Source organism: Perna viridis, chromosome 14, assembly GCF_037379345.1.
Source record: "Perna viridis isolate PV_CMFRI_1.1 ecotype Kerala chromosome 14, ASM3737934v1, whole genome shotgun sequence".
Classification (NCBI taxonomy): domain Eukaryota; kingdom Metazoa; phylum Mollusca; class Bivalvia; order Mytilida; family Mytilidae; genus Perna; species Perna viridis.
Genome location: NC_142458.1, coordinates 10,658,925 through 10,676,402, shown reverse-complemented (window position 1 = coordinate 10,676,402; position 17,478 = coordinate 10,658,925). Strand labels below are relative to the sequence as shown.

The 17,478-nt window shown below is 31.7% G+C and overlaps 1 long non-coding RNA gene across 1 annotated transcript; it reads right to left on the bottom strand.

The window, feature by feature from the left end:
* Positions 1-5,623: 5,623 nt before the first annotated feature.
* LOC148598188 (uncharacterized) lies at positions 5,624-10,588 on the bottom strand. Its single transcript, XR_015918666.1, has 4 exons — positions 10,508-10,588; positions 7,317-7,419; positions 6,393-6,505; positions 5,624-5,842 (listed from the first exon to the last, which is right to left on the bottom strand). It is a non-coding gene; the product is annotated as an uncharacterized LOC148598188 (long non-coding RNA).
* Between the last annotated feature and the right edge of the window lie 6,890 nt (positions 10,589-17,478).

Below are 17,478 nucleotides of genomic sequence, written 5' to 3'. Positions count from 1 at the left end.
AAGAATCATGCAAAACGTGGAAAGCCTGCATATTTTTATTTTTATTTTTATTTTAAATGCTTTAGTAAACAGAAATTTTCGTATAGCCCGTGCTCATAGGAGATATCAAATGTACAGAATGCGCTGTAGAATTCAAAATTAAGGGAAGTAACTCTGTAAATGACACTCACATACAATATAATCTATATGATTTTCAATGTTGATTATCTCCTAAGAGCAGGCATATTTGAATGAATAATTACACATTTCATCATATAAAGCTATGAAACAACTTAATTACAAACATAAAAATGTGTTAGCTTTTTTGGGGGTGTATAACATTTTTCAAATTTTGCATCATTCTTACAAAGACAGCTACTTAAATACATCGCTAATTAAACCCAAATGCCCACTATGTATTTTGTAAATCGATTGTCTGCTAAAATTCATACATGGATGATTAAAGCAATAGTACAAAACATATCTATTGTAAACCGTTTATAAGCTTAACAATTACATTTTGGTTTATGACCTGGTGTTTGTTTCCAAGGGTAAGGGTGGCAAAGTTTTATCCAATACGTAATAGTTCAAATATTTATAACCTGGGCTCATCTGAAAGCTACGATATTACTAAGATCTTGCTTTAACTTATTTAACTACGGTGTTTAAAAAAATGACGGAAAATCTGATATTATATTAAGCGGCTAAATTAATCAGATATGTTGGGTATATCATCATCTTATTTTCACAAATGCTTAAAGTATGAGTTTAGCAGTGTCGGTATGCTGTAAATGAGAGTTTGGTTTGATACTCAGATCAGGGGCAAGGGTAATATTATAAATCTTTTTGTTTATATATATCTTCCTTGAGAATTAGTTTTTTCGTGGCCAATTCAATGATTTATTACTGATGCTGACGAGTTAGAATTATCCGATCTTAAATGGGTATAGAGGGTATACGACTATATCATATGTATTTTTTTTTTTTTTTTTTTTTTTGGAATATCATTCTTTTCTAACTGAAAAGTGGTAAAGTTTTCTGCTATTTTGCATAAATTAGAAGAATGGGTCAATGATCAATCGACCCCAAAAGTAATTTAAGTGCAATCACTCAACATAGCTATTAGAAAATTAAGAAATAAATCACGGCAACTCCATTTTTAACATTTTCTACCGTTTATCTGCGGGCTGACATTTTATGCCACATTAAATTACCCAGAACGATAGCGAGGGGTAAAATATCGGCATACGTGGTCAGTCCGCGGTAAACAATGGTAAATCAGAGTTTCCATGATTTATTTCGATTCTGATAGGACAATTATAGTACTTTTTTACATTTTCATGGCCTATTACGGCAACCTTAGACCCGTCATATTTGTCCATATTTGGCTTTACACTTTACGCTAAAACTTCTGGAACAGGGTTATTTTGCTACAAGATGGAAGTCGTCAGTATAGAAGTTTTATGGTCGTCATCATGACGTGGATCGTTATGGTGTATCCATCTGCACCATGAAAACTAATTTATTCAACGGGTCATAGTTTTTCTTTCCTCGTTTGTCTCCCTAAAACTTGACTTTTTATGAGCAACTCGGCGGATGTTTCTAGAAAAGCAGAGGACGCTTACCCTACCGGTGCACCTGGTTCATGCTCCAAGTTTTTAATGGAGTCCTAGTTTCTCATTTGCTTTTGTTACTTTGTATGCATGATTTTATATACTTTATGTTCTTTGTTGTGTATGTCTGTTTTCCCTGTCTTGTCTTTGTCCTTGGATTTCATTCTTTTGATTACCGCTATAACTTTGGTTCCCTTCATTACTCTTTGCTTTTTTATAATAAAAAAGGACACATTAAGTAGATGGAAGTTAAATATGGCAATAGTCGTTTGCATTATAAGGTCTCAGTTTTCACACATGGGCAGGCACAATGTTTCATTCATTGACGACTGTTTTTATACTTGATGGCGCACTTGGCATGTGGCGAAGCGAATGCTACTAAGTATGAGTGTCAGTGAATTTTACGAAATATAAAATAACCTTTCTGAAACATAACGTTGAATATTTTTATTAAATATGAATTTGATGTTAAATGAATTAAAACAGCTGATACACATCGGAATGTCACATGTGTTAGTTACATGGTAAAGATCGGAAAGTAATTTACACACACAAGCAATGTCCACTGCCCCGCCCAATAAGTCATGTGCTGCTCATATGTCAATGGAAAACCAATCACAGCTGTGACCTGAAAGCCTGTTAATGACGGCATATTAGAATAGGTACAGATCATATGTAGAGAATTTCAAAAATGTAAAAAAGAGTTGTTTTTTTTCCCAACAAAAGTTGACTTTTAATTACAGAACAAAAATGCCTCTACAACTGGTTGCATTTTAGTACATTTTCAGTTATTAGGAGATAATTAGACTCCGTACATTATTACAGTGTATATCTATGTATTATTACTGGATAACAAATAAAATTAAGACATAGTTCTCAATTCGATCTGCAACATGGACTTGAGTTGCAACCTACAAAATGAGTTTGATGTTGCAGATGTTCACTTATGCAACTATTAATTGTACTAAAATTACATAACACGGAATCGTTTCCGGACATTTTTTCTAGTTTCCGGGCTGTTTTATGAACAGAGAGATTTGTAAAGTATCGAATTTACCTTACGTTTTGATGAAAAAACTTCGGTTTTTGAGATTTAGTTTTGTATATACAAAACTCACACATATTTGTTTTGCATTCGTCTTTATATTCTTCAACTTCAAATAAAACGTTACCATGAATCAGTGATTATATAATAAAAAATGCGACTCGGAGGTTCATGATAAGGCTGGCTTTTGTAATGAATTCGACAGTTCATAAACTGTCAAATTTGAACTTAGCATGGAAGCATTTGCATACATGTACAGGCAAATTGTCGCAATATTTATGTCTTATGATGTTTAACTGTGCGGGAGGTTGATACTTGTAATGCAATTTCCCCTGCAGGGCCGGATCCACACTGTGAAAAGGGGTGCCAGACGTTGTTCCTCAGATGGGATGTGTGTGCTATGACATTATTTACGATTTTTATCAATTTTACACATGAAAATGACAAATTTTTCAATAAAAAAGGGTGCCAGCAGCTTATAAAAAACTTCTAGAATTGGTTACCTCTCAAAAAGACTCCAGTTTTAGTATGAATATGACACAATGGTAACATAGTTGTTTCAGAAAAATTGTTTAAAGTAAACAGCATTGTCCAGGGCAGGGGCGGATCAAGAATACAAGAAAAATAGAGGAGCTCTGATCGTGACATTTATGAACAGGGTATACAATATATCGTTCCCTATTTACTGTCTATAAATTGTTATAAACTTACGTGTCGGAGTACCTGTTGTAAGCGGTTTGTGCATTGAATTGTGCGTTACTTTTGATGTCATATTTTGACAAGGTAGAACATTTGTTTTGAACATTTACATTGTCATAATTTTCATTTTCGGGCAGCTAATCACGTCTGTCTGCTTCGCGTAAAAACAATAAGTGAGCCACTTTATTGTAATAAAACAAGTGTAGATATAAATCTTGGAGATATTATAAATAGTTTTAATACCGTCCCTGTATAGGATTAACCTACCACTTGCCCCATACCCCAATGCAGAAAGTTTTGTGCAATCAATATTGATTTAAGAATCTCGCCGGCGAGTTCGAGAATTACCGAAATCACGCGATATTTGCATTGTTTAATTGTATTTTCACCACTCCGAGCTGCATGAGAAATAATCATGCAATATATTCTAAAACCAAAGATGTATGTATAAATTGTGAATGAATTTAATTTCTAAAATTATTCTTAAAATTTTTAAGATTGTCCTGATAAGGTTTTTGCTGATTGATGTTTTTGTATATATATTCAAACCAAATTCATGAAAATGAGATATATTTGCAAATTAAATGAGTTGCTACCACTTGAAATTATCTTAATGGTCTTAAATGATTGTTTAAAATGATAAAATTTTATCATTAATTTGATCCTCTATCCTACATAATAACACCTAGATGAACTGTCCCGTACTACCATACATCGGGTACTAAGTTACACCCCTAGATTAATGCTACCAGGAGGAATCACCCGGCCATCGAAAGCTATATTTTTATATAGCCTAGCTGGGCAAGTGGTCGAGGGCGCTGGACTTAGTGCAGGCGGTGTTGCCATAGATGTCACAGCGGTACGAGTTCGAGTCCATCGGAGGGAACGACAAAAATTTGCTTCGCAAATTTGACAGTTCTAACATCGTTGGGAATTTTTCAGACCCTTCTATATATGTGTGTGTGTGTGGCTTTGACACATTAATTTCAATCAAATTTCTCAAAAATGACATATTTTTGCAAATTGTATGTGTGCGAACATTTTCAATATACGTATAGGTATACGAAAATGTTATAATTGTCCATATCATTATGGCTGTGATACATATATTTCAGACTAAATTCTTGAAAAGGAGATATTTTTTTTTCAAATTGCATGACTGCGAACACTGAAAATATCCGGAATGGTCTTATATTATTTTTAAAATGTTAAATTGTCAAAAAAGCATCATGAGTGTTTGTTACACATAAATTTCAATGAAATTTCTAAAAAAAAAGTGGGACAAATTACATATTTCTGCAGTTGAAAAGGAATCAGCATTTTTTTTTTTTTAATGGTCTTGTTATTATTGCTCAATATGTTTAATTTGTCAATCTTAAAATCACAAATCCGACATAATTATTTTAGTACGAAAATGACATATGTTTAGAAATCGTTTGAGCGCGAACATTTTCAATCAATAATGACCAGAAATTAAATATTGTACAAATGTACCGCCGGGAAATATTTAAAAACATGTTAATGAATAATGAACTGCGCCACCTGTAATCATGAAAAATTACTTTTGTAAAAACTCTTTTAATTGCTGTCATAGAATTATGATATGTACGTTACTTGCGGAAAAAGGCAGAACATTTTTATTGTCCAATCAAAATTATTCCCTCGCCCAATTCCCTAATGCAACATTCCCTATTGCCCCATTCCTCATCTACCATTGCTCCACCCCCCATTCCCCATTGCCCATACCCCATAAAATGGGAAGATTATCCCATACAGGTACTGTAGCATTTATTCATCTTAGTGTTTATTTAGTCTTTCCAGATGTTCTTAAGTAACATTCCAGAAAAAAATCATGCAAAATACATATGTTTATGTTGATATTTTGTTGAACATTTTATAGTTAACAAAATTAACATGTTACTTTTAATGCAACACTTGTTCTTAGGAGATCAAAATTATATAGGACGCACTAAAGAATTCAAAACTAAGGGAAATGACTGTGTAAACGAAACTCAAATACAAAAGAAAATATCTCCTGAGAGCAGACAGATTGGAATGTATAATTATATTTTTCTTCAGATAGATCAATAAAGCAACTTAATAACAAAAATTAAAAAAAATATATGTAACCTTCTTTAGTGTGTATCACATATTACAGAATTTGCATGATTCTTACAAAGACTACATTTTTAACTTTAAACATCTTCTAGTTCCTTCGTTTGGGCAATTAAATAAATTGTTTGTTTCTAATTCTTTACTATATTTAAATTAGTGAGACAAATCTGCTTATTATAATGACGTTCAAAATACAGTCCCTCAGAATAAAAGTATAACAAATTCCAATTATTTTGACCATGTCAGTTTACAAAGTTCTTGATTTTTCCACCCACATCTTCCTTTTGTTTCTTACACACAATGCTTGTTTGTCGAAGCATTTATGAGTGGTACCTCTGGGGCATCTGCATGACCTTTTAAAATTTGGGAAGGGGAACATATCATCTTTCACCTACAATGCAAAATGATTCAAAAGCCAAAAAGACATATAGAAAAGGGGAAATTTAATGACAACCTAGTCTTCCATAAAAAAACAAAAACAAAAAACAAAACACAAACAACAAAAACAAGGACAAACGTAAACACCTGTAGGCATATTGCATTATTTTAATAAACATAGTTTCTTTCCTTATTGTTACTAGTATGTTTTAATTTAATTTTAATATTATTATTATTATCATTATTATTTTTATTACTTATTTATTTATGTATTTATTCATTTATTTTTTTTTGCTATGCAAGTTGGTAAAATAGTTGCCGATACTCAGTTTGTGATATCGGAGAAATGGTACATTAGACAATGTGACAGCAATTATAATAAAATGCTTTGTCAGCAGAGCATTCATATACCATCAATGTCTTGTTTTCTTTAGTTATACTTGCGTTCAAAATGGCACCAAGTTTCTTCAGTATTTTCTATGTTCTTCTTCTTATTATTTTTTTATTTTGTTGATGGCCCTCTCGACATGACATTTTCCTTATCTTTCTAAACTAAAACCTACCTTACATTTGCAATTTCGTCGATATGAATATTTATTGTTTGAATAAAAGTACATCCATTGTGTTGCAGATGTTGGTCCTCTTGGCCCACAAGGATCAACGGTCTGTCTTTCGTCTGGAATAATAAAACTATAAAAACAGTGAGCAAAGCTCACTTGGGATATCCCTCTTTGCCCTCAATCGAAACCAAATAGGACACACCAAAGGTCATTGGTTGGGAAAATATTAATCGACATCATGTTATAAAGTGTGTGTGAAAGAAACATATAATTTCATTCAGTTGTTTATAAGAGTTATGCATTAGAATAAGGTCTCCCTTGACCCACTAATGATAAAGTCCATGTATTGCTAAAGGGGGTCTAAAAGTCATTGAGATGAACAAACAGATAAATGGTGCATAATGGCATCATGTGATAAAGAATGTGGTAGGGTTTAATGAAATTCTATATTGGTTAAGAGGAGTTGCATATTTCAACTAATGGTAAACGAACGGACGTACATACATAATAATCACTACATACTTTCACTTTTCTCATTGATGAGTTTTGGGAGTAGATAACAATACATTTTTTTTCTCTGTGATTTGAGCAAATCCAAGCTTCAGCACTCAAGTTTTCCTCTATCTCGCCGAAATATTTTAAATCGTACTTCATAAAATCTTTCACGATATGATATTCTCTAGAAACTGTAAATGTGTTGATTTCCCCGATGTAATTATTTTCCGATTTTTGCCATGGAGAAATAAGTGCGGAAAATAGCATCCATATAAATATTTTAACACTTTAGAACGCCAATTATTTTTTTCCTTTAACCACAAAAAAAAAAGAAAAAAAGATTTCCGCGAATATGTTATCATGACAAAACCTGCAAAAAAATAACAACCGCAAAAAATAGTACAGTAATGTACTGTATATAAATAGACTTACTTAGCATCAAAAAGTGGACTCCTCCTACTGAATAGTTTCGTTCACATGATGTTCCATCGTAAGGGTCAAATAAATCGAATATTGTGCCAACTGTTAATTTACCCTTAAAAAATCGACATTTTACTTATAATCAAACTACATATCGTTCAAAATATGAAATAAAGTTATGGTACAGCAAAACCTTTTTAAACCGAACCCTTTAATAATTAAAATTCGTTTTATTTTAGACCAGGTGTTTGGTTTTCCAAGATTAATAATACGATTTTATGTAAATAAAAAAACTTATAAGAGTGCCTGGTTTAAACAGTCTTTAAGATTATTCAGGGTTCGGTTTAGACAGGTTCTATCGCACGACTGTAAAAGCAACATGGACACAGAGAAAACACATTTCAAAATTGAAAACTCATAACGTTGTTATGTCATCAAATTACAATATAAAAAAATTAAAAAAATAAATATATAAATAAATAAATGATCAATAGAATAAATAGTTAATAAACATTGTGTCTACATGAACAACGGTCAAATAATTGATTTTTTTTTCTTTTCACGATAAATTTCATTTTTTAATGGATATGGAAGGACGAATAAAGAACAACCGTATTTTGTCTCTACGAATCTCTACATATCTACGTATGACTACCTATCTCCATATAACGCATTCAAGCATGACGCAAACGGATCGCTTGTTGTGCGCAATCATAATTAGTTAGCTTGCACTGAAAGAAATTCTCACAACTATACTTCTACACTGAAATATTGTTTTCAAATATATTATCGTGCTGTTGTTACTTCAAAATACTTTATCATAAAAATGCACATCTTTCAAACGAATTTTTGAAAGAAAAAAAATGCTCGTGATTTTGATTGGAGATAAATTCATATAATAGTATTGTAATTTAATGACAAATTAGAATAGGAGAAGTGCACGCGCTTTTTATTTAATATTCCACGTCCCCTTTTGTTAATCTTTTTAACAAAGATATTTTTATGTAGTTAGGTATTAGCCCATGCAAGAATGATGCAAAATAAGTAATTCGTGCATAAAAAGGGTACAATGGTGTCTTTCTTCCTAACTTGTTGATTTAGATTCTTAATCATATCCTACAGTGATACAAGCTTCAATTGTCCCAAGCTCTGATACAGCGTCTGACGTTCAAAACTCACTCCAGACGCTGCGGCCTGCCTTCGGAAAATGCAAAGTCGGGAAAAAAATGAATGATTTTACGCAACGTTATCCGATTTTCAAACGACGTATTGTTAGAGTAATTCTTGGGTATTTCGAAAGGCCTGTCTGCAGCGGTTATTAAGTGAAGAAACGAGCGACTAGTACAGCCGCTGTAGGCCTGTATTCAATTGACTCCGGTTATGAGAAATATAATTTACCTGGTTATAAAGGAAAAAGTATGTGAAAATTTTCCCGACAAAGGTGCCCCTATATAATGTACGATTTGTTTTTAGACCAAATTGAACAGATTGCAAAGATAAAACACATGTAGCGTCGCCCTTTGCACATTTCTTAGCTGGACCGTTACTTTTTCTTCTATTTGTCTACATGTAACAGTTAGTATTGAAGTGTATGCTGTTTTTTCGTTATTGAAAGTTAAATACTGTGATACGTAGACTGATTTTCCGTTTTTTAATTGTGTTTTTCTTTGCCAAAAACCCAAAGAAAACTGATAAAAAACGTTAAACATCGACCAAGCATTTTTTGATAATTTAAATCATGCCTGACGCATTTTATACAGCCTTTTGAACAGTATGTTATACTTGCATGTAATGTAATCAATCAAACGTTTTGAAATTTTGCCATTATTGCCATTTTTAGATGGTAACCCGCCACAAATGCCATTAAAATACCACCAAATGGACAAACGATGGAAACAAAATATATGGGTTAATTTTTCTTTCAAATAATACGAAGAATATGTGAACGTATTATTTGAGTATCGGGAAAACGTTGGTTCGGGTAATACAATTTTTAATCAATCCAGTTCGAGTCGTACTTGAAAAATTTGAACAAAAGTGAATTCAATTTGATATCGTTGGGATCTAAGTACACGAACATAATAAATTAGTCTTATTTTAGACACTACATCATCAGTGTCAAATATATTCACCGTTGAAACCTCTGGACAATAATACATTTGAAAAACCATATATTATATAAAATTTAAAAAGGTGACTTTTACAGAGTTTACAAAAGGATGATTTGGTGCAAATATAAGACAAATAATTATTTTAGCGTGCATAACCTTTACTCAAATTCTACTTCATATTTTACTGATTTGCTCAGCAAATATTATCATTAAATACAAAGGAATACACATACAGTCATTCAATCAAAAACAATAAACCTGGTAACTGTTTGCAAGCACCTACGAGAACGTATTGAAACGTAATCCGACCTTTTGAGAAAGCGACCAAATTTTGCACATTAAACTGTTTTGTGAGAGAAGATTTATAGTGTTAGTAAAGTCAAACAATTGAAGAAATAAAGTTACTGCATAAGTCATTTAATTCAATTTTCCAAACAACTATTTGGTCATATTATTATGGTATAAGAACCGGTCCCATTATCTCACGTCCCGAAACGTCGATAAATGTCAGAATGCGGGTGTTCTATAATACAACGAAAATAATTATCATGTCGTCATTGTCAGAAAAAACAACGTTGTTACAAAATTATGGCGGCTGTAGTGCTGTTTGTATGATTACACTAATCTTTACGTAAATGCTTGAACATTTACTGGTGTGTTTGGGACAACTATCTGAATTTAATGGGGTAGCTTTGAAGTATATTATGCCTTTACTGTAATGTGAACGTCCTAATTTTTTCCATGTTCTTTCTTGCGTCGTTTTTTGTGGAGGACAGAAGACGATTTTGAACACTTAATAACGCCAAGCATTTTTGAAACAGCGTAAATTGAAACACGCGAATATATTCACTTGACAGAATCCGCGAAAAATAAAACGTTTACAGATTTCCAAAGTAAATAAGTGGAAAGGATGTATTTGAAAAATACATATTTAAACCGTTAATATGGTTTGCATAAATATCTTGAACCGACGACAATACAATACTGTTTTATATCAAGTAAATGGTTTATGATAACATGTATAAATATTTTGTTTGAGTAATTCGAAATAAAATTGCAAAGTGTGTTAAAATATATTATTTACTTGCTTACCCTAATTGACGAAATATTTAGCCTGATGATCCTTTTCTTCTCTTGTCACCAGTGTTTGGTTTAATACCTTTCCGACTAATACTAGGAAAACATGACATTGTTTCGTAACTTAGTAAAATAATAATTTTTCAACAGAAGTTAAATAAACTACAAAGTGGTTTTGTCGTGAACTGAAGAACAATTGTTAAGCAAATATGAATTAAAGCAGTAAATACTTTCACTTATGTTAAGTGACATTAGTCTTTAGTCTTTCCATCAAACTGTATTAAAGATATCTGAAATGCCGAAACTGCAGTTATCTTTTTTGAATGTCAGTAACCCTAGTTTAAGATTATATAAATTTGTGTTGTTATGTCATCATCAAAGGGAGATCACCCTCTTTTCCTCCATCATTCTTTTGTAATTTTGAAATAACTTCTCTGCATCATCTGACACTACAAAGATGAACGAACTGTTAATTCGTTTTCAAAAGCCAATAAACCATGTGCTTTTATTGTGCTTTCTCTGGGCATGATTCATTAGTTTTCAATTTTCATTTTTCTTACCGATTCCGATTTAAAAATTCAAACAATTAAATTTCCGTAAAACAAAAACAAATAGTCGAAGGCTATTTGTTTTAGAATACAGACGAACGATACAAAAAATGAAATGTTTAAGAAATATTTTCTTTGTGATTTTTCTTTTGCTAAATTGTTTTAGGACGCTTACCCTACCGGTACACCTGGTCCATGCTCCAAGTTTTTAGTGGAATCCGAGTTGCTTATTTACTTTTGTTACTTTGTATGTATGAGTTTAGTTACTTTATGATCTTTTTGTGTATGTCTGTTTTCCATGTCTGGTCTTTGTCCCTTGATTACATTCTTTTGATTACCGCTATAACCTTGGTTCCCTTGATTACTCTTCCAATACTTAAAAATTCTTAATACGCAATAATATAATATAATTAGAGAGGACATGCAAATTAACGAAGTCGGAACTTATTCTAATGAAACCGAATAATTGTAGGCATCGTCATTTTTATGCCCTTATATCTGGTTTAGAATCTATTCTATAACTACTAAGAATTATGTAAAATCGTAATTGAACGAAATTGTTAACTTAAAATTTACTCACTATTTTTCGTTGTACAGAAAATATTTTGCATGTGTATTTTACTTTTGGCTGGATCTGGACATTTACAAGGATCTGAACAGTTCCATTTTAACAGCGCGATAAACACAATCATCACGAGTTTGGATATTAGTCTGAACATGATTACTCTGACATTCCATTTAACAAATAAGACATGTGAGGACTCCCGAAAGCTTTTTACCTTCTTAAACTTAATCTTATTGATCACTGCACAGAAAACCTGTAATCTGGATGTTACTCGTATTAAGTGTCAGTTTTTGTGGGAAAAACCAGAAACATTTCAAAAACCCACTGATCGGACAAGATAATTTTACTTAAAGATGCTTTGTCTATTTAAAAAGACCACTATTTGATCTTTGCATTACTGAATTTTCTCAGAATGTTTTCAATACAATGTTAGATAAATTACGTTTTTGACAGATTTAACTGTCCTTGAATTGTTCATTTTCAGTGCATTTCAATGAAGTTATAACTCAATTTAACCAAGTGATACGGAAAAATTCTAATGGTGCACAAAATCAAACTTTCAAACTAATACAAATTTTTACCCACTGCCTGATTCTTACAGGGAATGACACTTAAGTCACAAAATGTAAAACTGTAAATGATTGACGTAGTGTGTCAGTTATTAAAATATCTGTATGTTAATAGTTATTGGCATGAAGGAAAATCTACAGACCTTGAATGCATGGTTTTATCTGTAATTAATAATACAAAATACTTATCATTTAAATACCCTCTCTCTGCGAATCAGGCGAAATGTGTATAAGGTGTGACATAAAGAAGAAAAACGCAGTAGAGTTTTTAATATATCAATAAGTCAAATTTAATTGAAATGTACTATTGATAAATGGCGCTAGAATTGCATTGTACTTTTTACCTGTATCAGCAGTTAATGATATTTACGTCACTAATTTAAATAGCTTTTCGGTTGCTTTCTATTGAATATATTTGAGACAAAAGAGTCCAAAACGGAGAAAACGATGTGCCACTCATTGTCTGATTCCTCAATAGAATGGTACTCTAATAATGCACAGAAATAGACGCCTATGTGGAGGTTTCTCATATACCTTTGTTTCTTGATCATGGTATTCAGTACGTGACCGCAGATAACCCCGTGCGAACCCACTTTCGACACACACATTCACTAACACAAATATGATTCTATTTTCATAGTGGATTTTTATGTGATTTTTACGGGAAAATCGAAAATCCCATTTTTTGCTTTTTTTTTCTTTTTTCTTCAGAGTTCATGTTATGATGGTGCGTGTGGATTTCATGCCCTTCTAAAACCTGAAAGAATTGCAACCTATTTCAATGCTCCATGGACATTGCTATTTTAAAAAAAAATTTAAAAAATTTGCAACAAATGTGAAATAATTTGCGACAATAATTTCATGTGAACAATAATTGTGTTTGTAACTCATTTGCAGTGTCTATTATACGTGTATGTTAGTAAGATCTTTTAAACGTGTCAAAAATTGTTAAGATTATGATTTTAATTAGCAAATACTTAAATTTGTTTTATCTTTCTTCGGTAGCTCCTATTAAACAAAACATTCAAAGACCTCTTAAAAGTGTAAAACCAATTATTGTTTAAATTTATCTTTCTTCTAGAGTTCCTATATAAAAATATTCAAACATCTTCGGCAAATTAGCAAATTAATCCTGTTTGTTGAATTGTTCACTTTTCAATGCTTCTCGAGTAAAACTTAGAAAATACACCCTTTTAATTTTGAAGTCAAACACTTATTAATAATTTTGGTACAATGTAGAAACACGAAATGGGAATAAACAACCAATTGAAATTATGTCACAGTCAATAAAGAGTTCATTCAATGATATTAATAATGCTATTCTATTATGTAAATCAATGCAAATCTACCTGATTTTTATCACATTATTTCATTTTTTTAAACATGATAAACGCTCGTGCAATGGGGATAAGTGTACTATTGCGTAAAACACATTTTTTATAAATGACATTGTGCCGAGGCCATTTCTGAGTTTCAATTTGTCGGTTATTTTATCAGTATTATTTTTTTTTATATTTCTTTTAATAAATAATACTTTGGCTTTTGGAAATGAAAGTTATGGAACAAGCAAGTATCACGGGTAATATCTATAATTGTGAGTTCAATTTAACGATATAGAATGATAATTGTAACATAAAAGTTACTCGGATACAGACACATGCAGAAAAGTTCTCTATTCCATCCGAAAAAAAAACCAAAAAAAAAAAAAAAAACGTAAAGCCTTGATTTACTTTTTCTTATTGTTACACTGGTTGCTCTGGGAGTCACTTAAGATAACGTATTTTCAGTTCTTTTTTAATAAATGAAGCTGAATAAACCTAAATATGAGGTTCATATATTTAAAATGATCTTTTTCTAAAGGGCTCATTCAGCACTGTAAATGTGTTTTTTGGGACATGGTTTTTTTCTTTTAAAAATCTTACCGTTGGGTAGAAATATTTTTTTGAGAATTTTGCAACAGTTGGGCAGGAACTTGTTTTTTAATTAAAGTAGTAATGAAGCCTTATTCTACTCGCAGACGTTTTGTCTGATGTTTTTGCTTGGTAAATAGTTATATGAAGAGAAAAAAAACTTGCACCGGTCCAATACTTGCATAGGTTATACTATAGTTGATTATGTTCAATCATCGTCAATAATTCGAAATATATACATCATTAGACCTTTTGAGGAACAATTAGAACTCGGGGAACAATTGCAATAATGAGAGTTTTCACAATAATTTTCGTCCTGAAATATGTTAACTAAAAGTTGAAAAAAAAAACTTAGGACAAGCCCTATAATTGGTATTCATATAAATCGCAACTCATCAACAATATATGACACCAAGAAAAGAAAAAAAACAAATATCAGTGATATGAAAGATGACAGACAACATAAGTTTCGGAAACATTCCCTTGCTCGAACCAGATAGAGTTGAATTAGACAAATTTTCGTTGTATGGCATTCCAACCCAAGACTTGCACTTTCAACGGGAAAATGGAAGGGAAACTTCAAGGTACCTATATAAATGTACTTTCAACCCACATAAACCATTTTTGACGACAGGCCCTGTTCAGCACCACATTATAAAAATTAAACTAGGATTTGGTTTAAAATATGTCCGAAACTTCACATGTGATATGTGTTCGATGATCGTCTGGGTTGAATAAATTTTCAATATAAATGACTTTTTTTTCATTTAGTATCAATGGGGTTTTCACTAAAATACAGTTGCGTGAAACAAACATTTAATGTACAATGCTATTATAAAACAAATATTTTTTTTAAAACAAGAGTGTTTAAACTGAATCGCTCACCTGGTCAAAAATAGTCTTTATAGCTATATAAAACTGGACTCTTGACCTTACCGTACTATTGTCACAAGAACTATTTAATCAATACAGAGCATCTTAGTTATCCATCCGGTTTTCATATTACAAAAAAAAATGTCCAATTGTCATTTTGTTTTCTTCAAGGGCAATAACTCCAACATTGAGCAACATATCTTTATGAAAATTTCAGCATAGGTCAGTCTCACCATGCTTATCATTAATGAGACTAAATCATTTGGTTTTCAAGTTGTTTCAACAAGTCATCATTTCTTATTAGTGGTAACCAGCTTTTTTCGACAAATAAAATTGTTAAGGCTATCCTAACAAACATTCATGCAATGTTTGGTTACGATCCATTCTTCAAGTTGTCTAAGAGGAGATTTATAAAAGAAATCCATATCAGAACCCATAATTCTACGATTCGACCCCTATGGTCTATTTTTAGTAACGGCAGCCATGTTTTTGCCAGATAAAAAATTCCCACACACGGACTGTTAAAAGTATCCTACGGAACATTCATGGAAAGTTTGGTTTCAATCTATTGAGTAGTTTCAGAGGAAAAGAAGTTTGAAAAAGTTTACGGACGACGACAACGGACGACGACGACGGACAACGGATACGTAGTGATGACAATAGCTCACATGGCCTTTCGGTCAGGGGAGTTAAAAAGATAAAAGATAGCAGAAGCTTTTTACTTGCATTGTCAGTAGGTATAATTAAAATACTAAATCCGATTTGGATTTTATTTGGTGAACATTGTAATCACTGTGCATTATTTCGTATTTCCATTAATTATTTTATTGGTTCAACAAGTATATCCAAACTTTGAAAGTCAAAAACTGTTATTGACTGAAAACATTCAGGACAGGTTAAGTTGCCATAGTTAAGCATCATCAGTTTCACGTGATGTTAAAGTAAACTCAATACCGACTGCGTTGGAAATAGAATAAGTGATATTATTCAGCAAAATTACCCTTACGTAATGTTTTGAAATATGAGTTATTTTACTGAGGCTTATAGCATTGTCGCACTTCTATTTTTGCTAATAATCCTGGCGTTCTGTTACGCTTACGAACAACGCACGTACCGTCTGTTTTAAAGAGTAATCAAGGGAACCAAGGTTATAGCTGTAATCAAAAGAATGCAATCTAAGGACAAACACCAGACATGAAAAACAGACATTCACAACAGAGAACATAAAGTAACTAAAATCATACATGCAAAGTAACAAAAGCAAATGAGCAACTCGGACAACACTAAAACCTCGGAGCATGGACCAGGTGTATCGGTAGGGTAAGCGTCCTTTGCTTTTCTAGAAACACCCGCCGAGTTGCACATAAAAGTCAAGTCCGGGGTAGATACAACCATGACACTCTTTTGTTACCAATCTGCTGAACACTACAAATGATTGACAAAGCTATTTGGGACATTTAAACTGACCCGTTGCTATTGAAAGAGTTGATGTATACTCACCTATGAATCTTCTCATTGCTAGCTCCTAGTTATTTAAATCTGAAGCAGCTACCTGGGCTATTTTTCATTGGTGAGGGGAGTTCAAATTTAATAAATTATCTTGTATTTTGTTGACAACGTTGCAAACCATGATTTAGAATAATAGTATAATAAAATATTTTATTTTATCTTAACTACATTGCACAGAAGTCTAATTATATATATATTATTATAAAAATGTCCCCTCCTTCCTAAAACTGGAATAGGCCTACCAAGGTGTATTTTTTATGGAAAGTATGTGATTCATACTATATTTAAGGAACAAGTGTTATAACAATTGCAAAAAGTTTGAGGTTCACATGAATTACAATTTTTGAAATAGTGCTATGAGTTTATTTTATTCAATTTTGAGAACGAGTAAGCCTAAAAGTGAATTAAGTGCTTTGTTAATTGTGAAGGATTTTCATTGGAATTATAATGTTTCGGATTAACTGCACTGTTTTTGTCATATTTTGTGATTAAGTATCATGTTAATAATAAGTTTCATTTGTGTTATAGTTTGGGATTTAGTGCGTTTAATTTGATTGAAATTATAATTTGGGATTACAAGTGCAATGATTTTCAATGTAATTTAAGATTTGGAATAAATGTTATTTACATTGAAACTTCTTCGTATTAAGTACAGTTCATTGAATTTATAGATTTGGGTTTATTTCTTGAAACCTTTTGTGGATTATTAAAGAGTAATGAATTTCATTACCATAAAATGTAGTTTGGGATCTAGTGCAATGTTTTTTTTTTAATTAAAGATTTGTATTAATTGTTTTTTTCATTGGAAGTACAACTTGGGATTATGTGCACTGATATACATATAAATGGAATTATATGAAGAATATTCCGTAGTTTTATTTTCATTGTAATTATTGTTCTGGATAAAGTGCTATGACTTACAGCTCTGATTTAAGTGTTTCATGTGAAAAAAATGATTTTATTGGAATTATACTTATGGCTGAAGTGCATTAAATTTCATAAGAACTATATG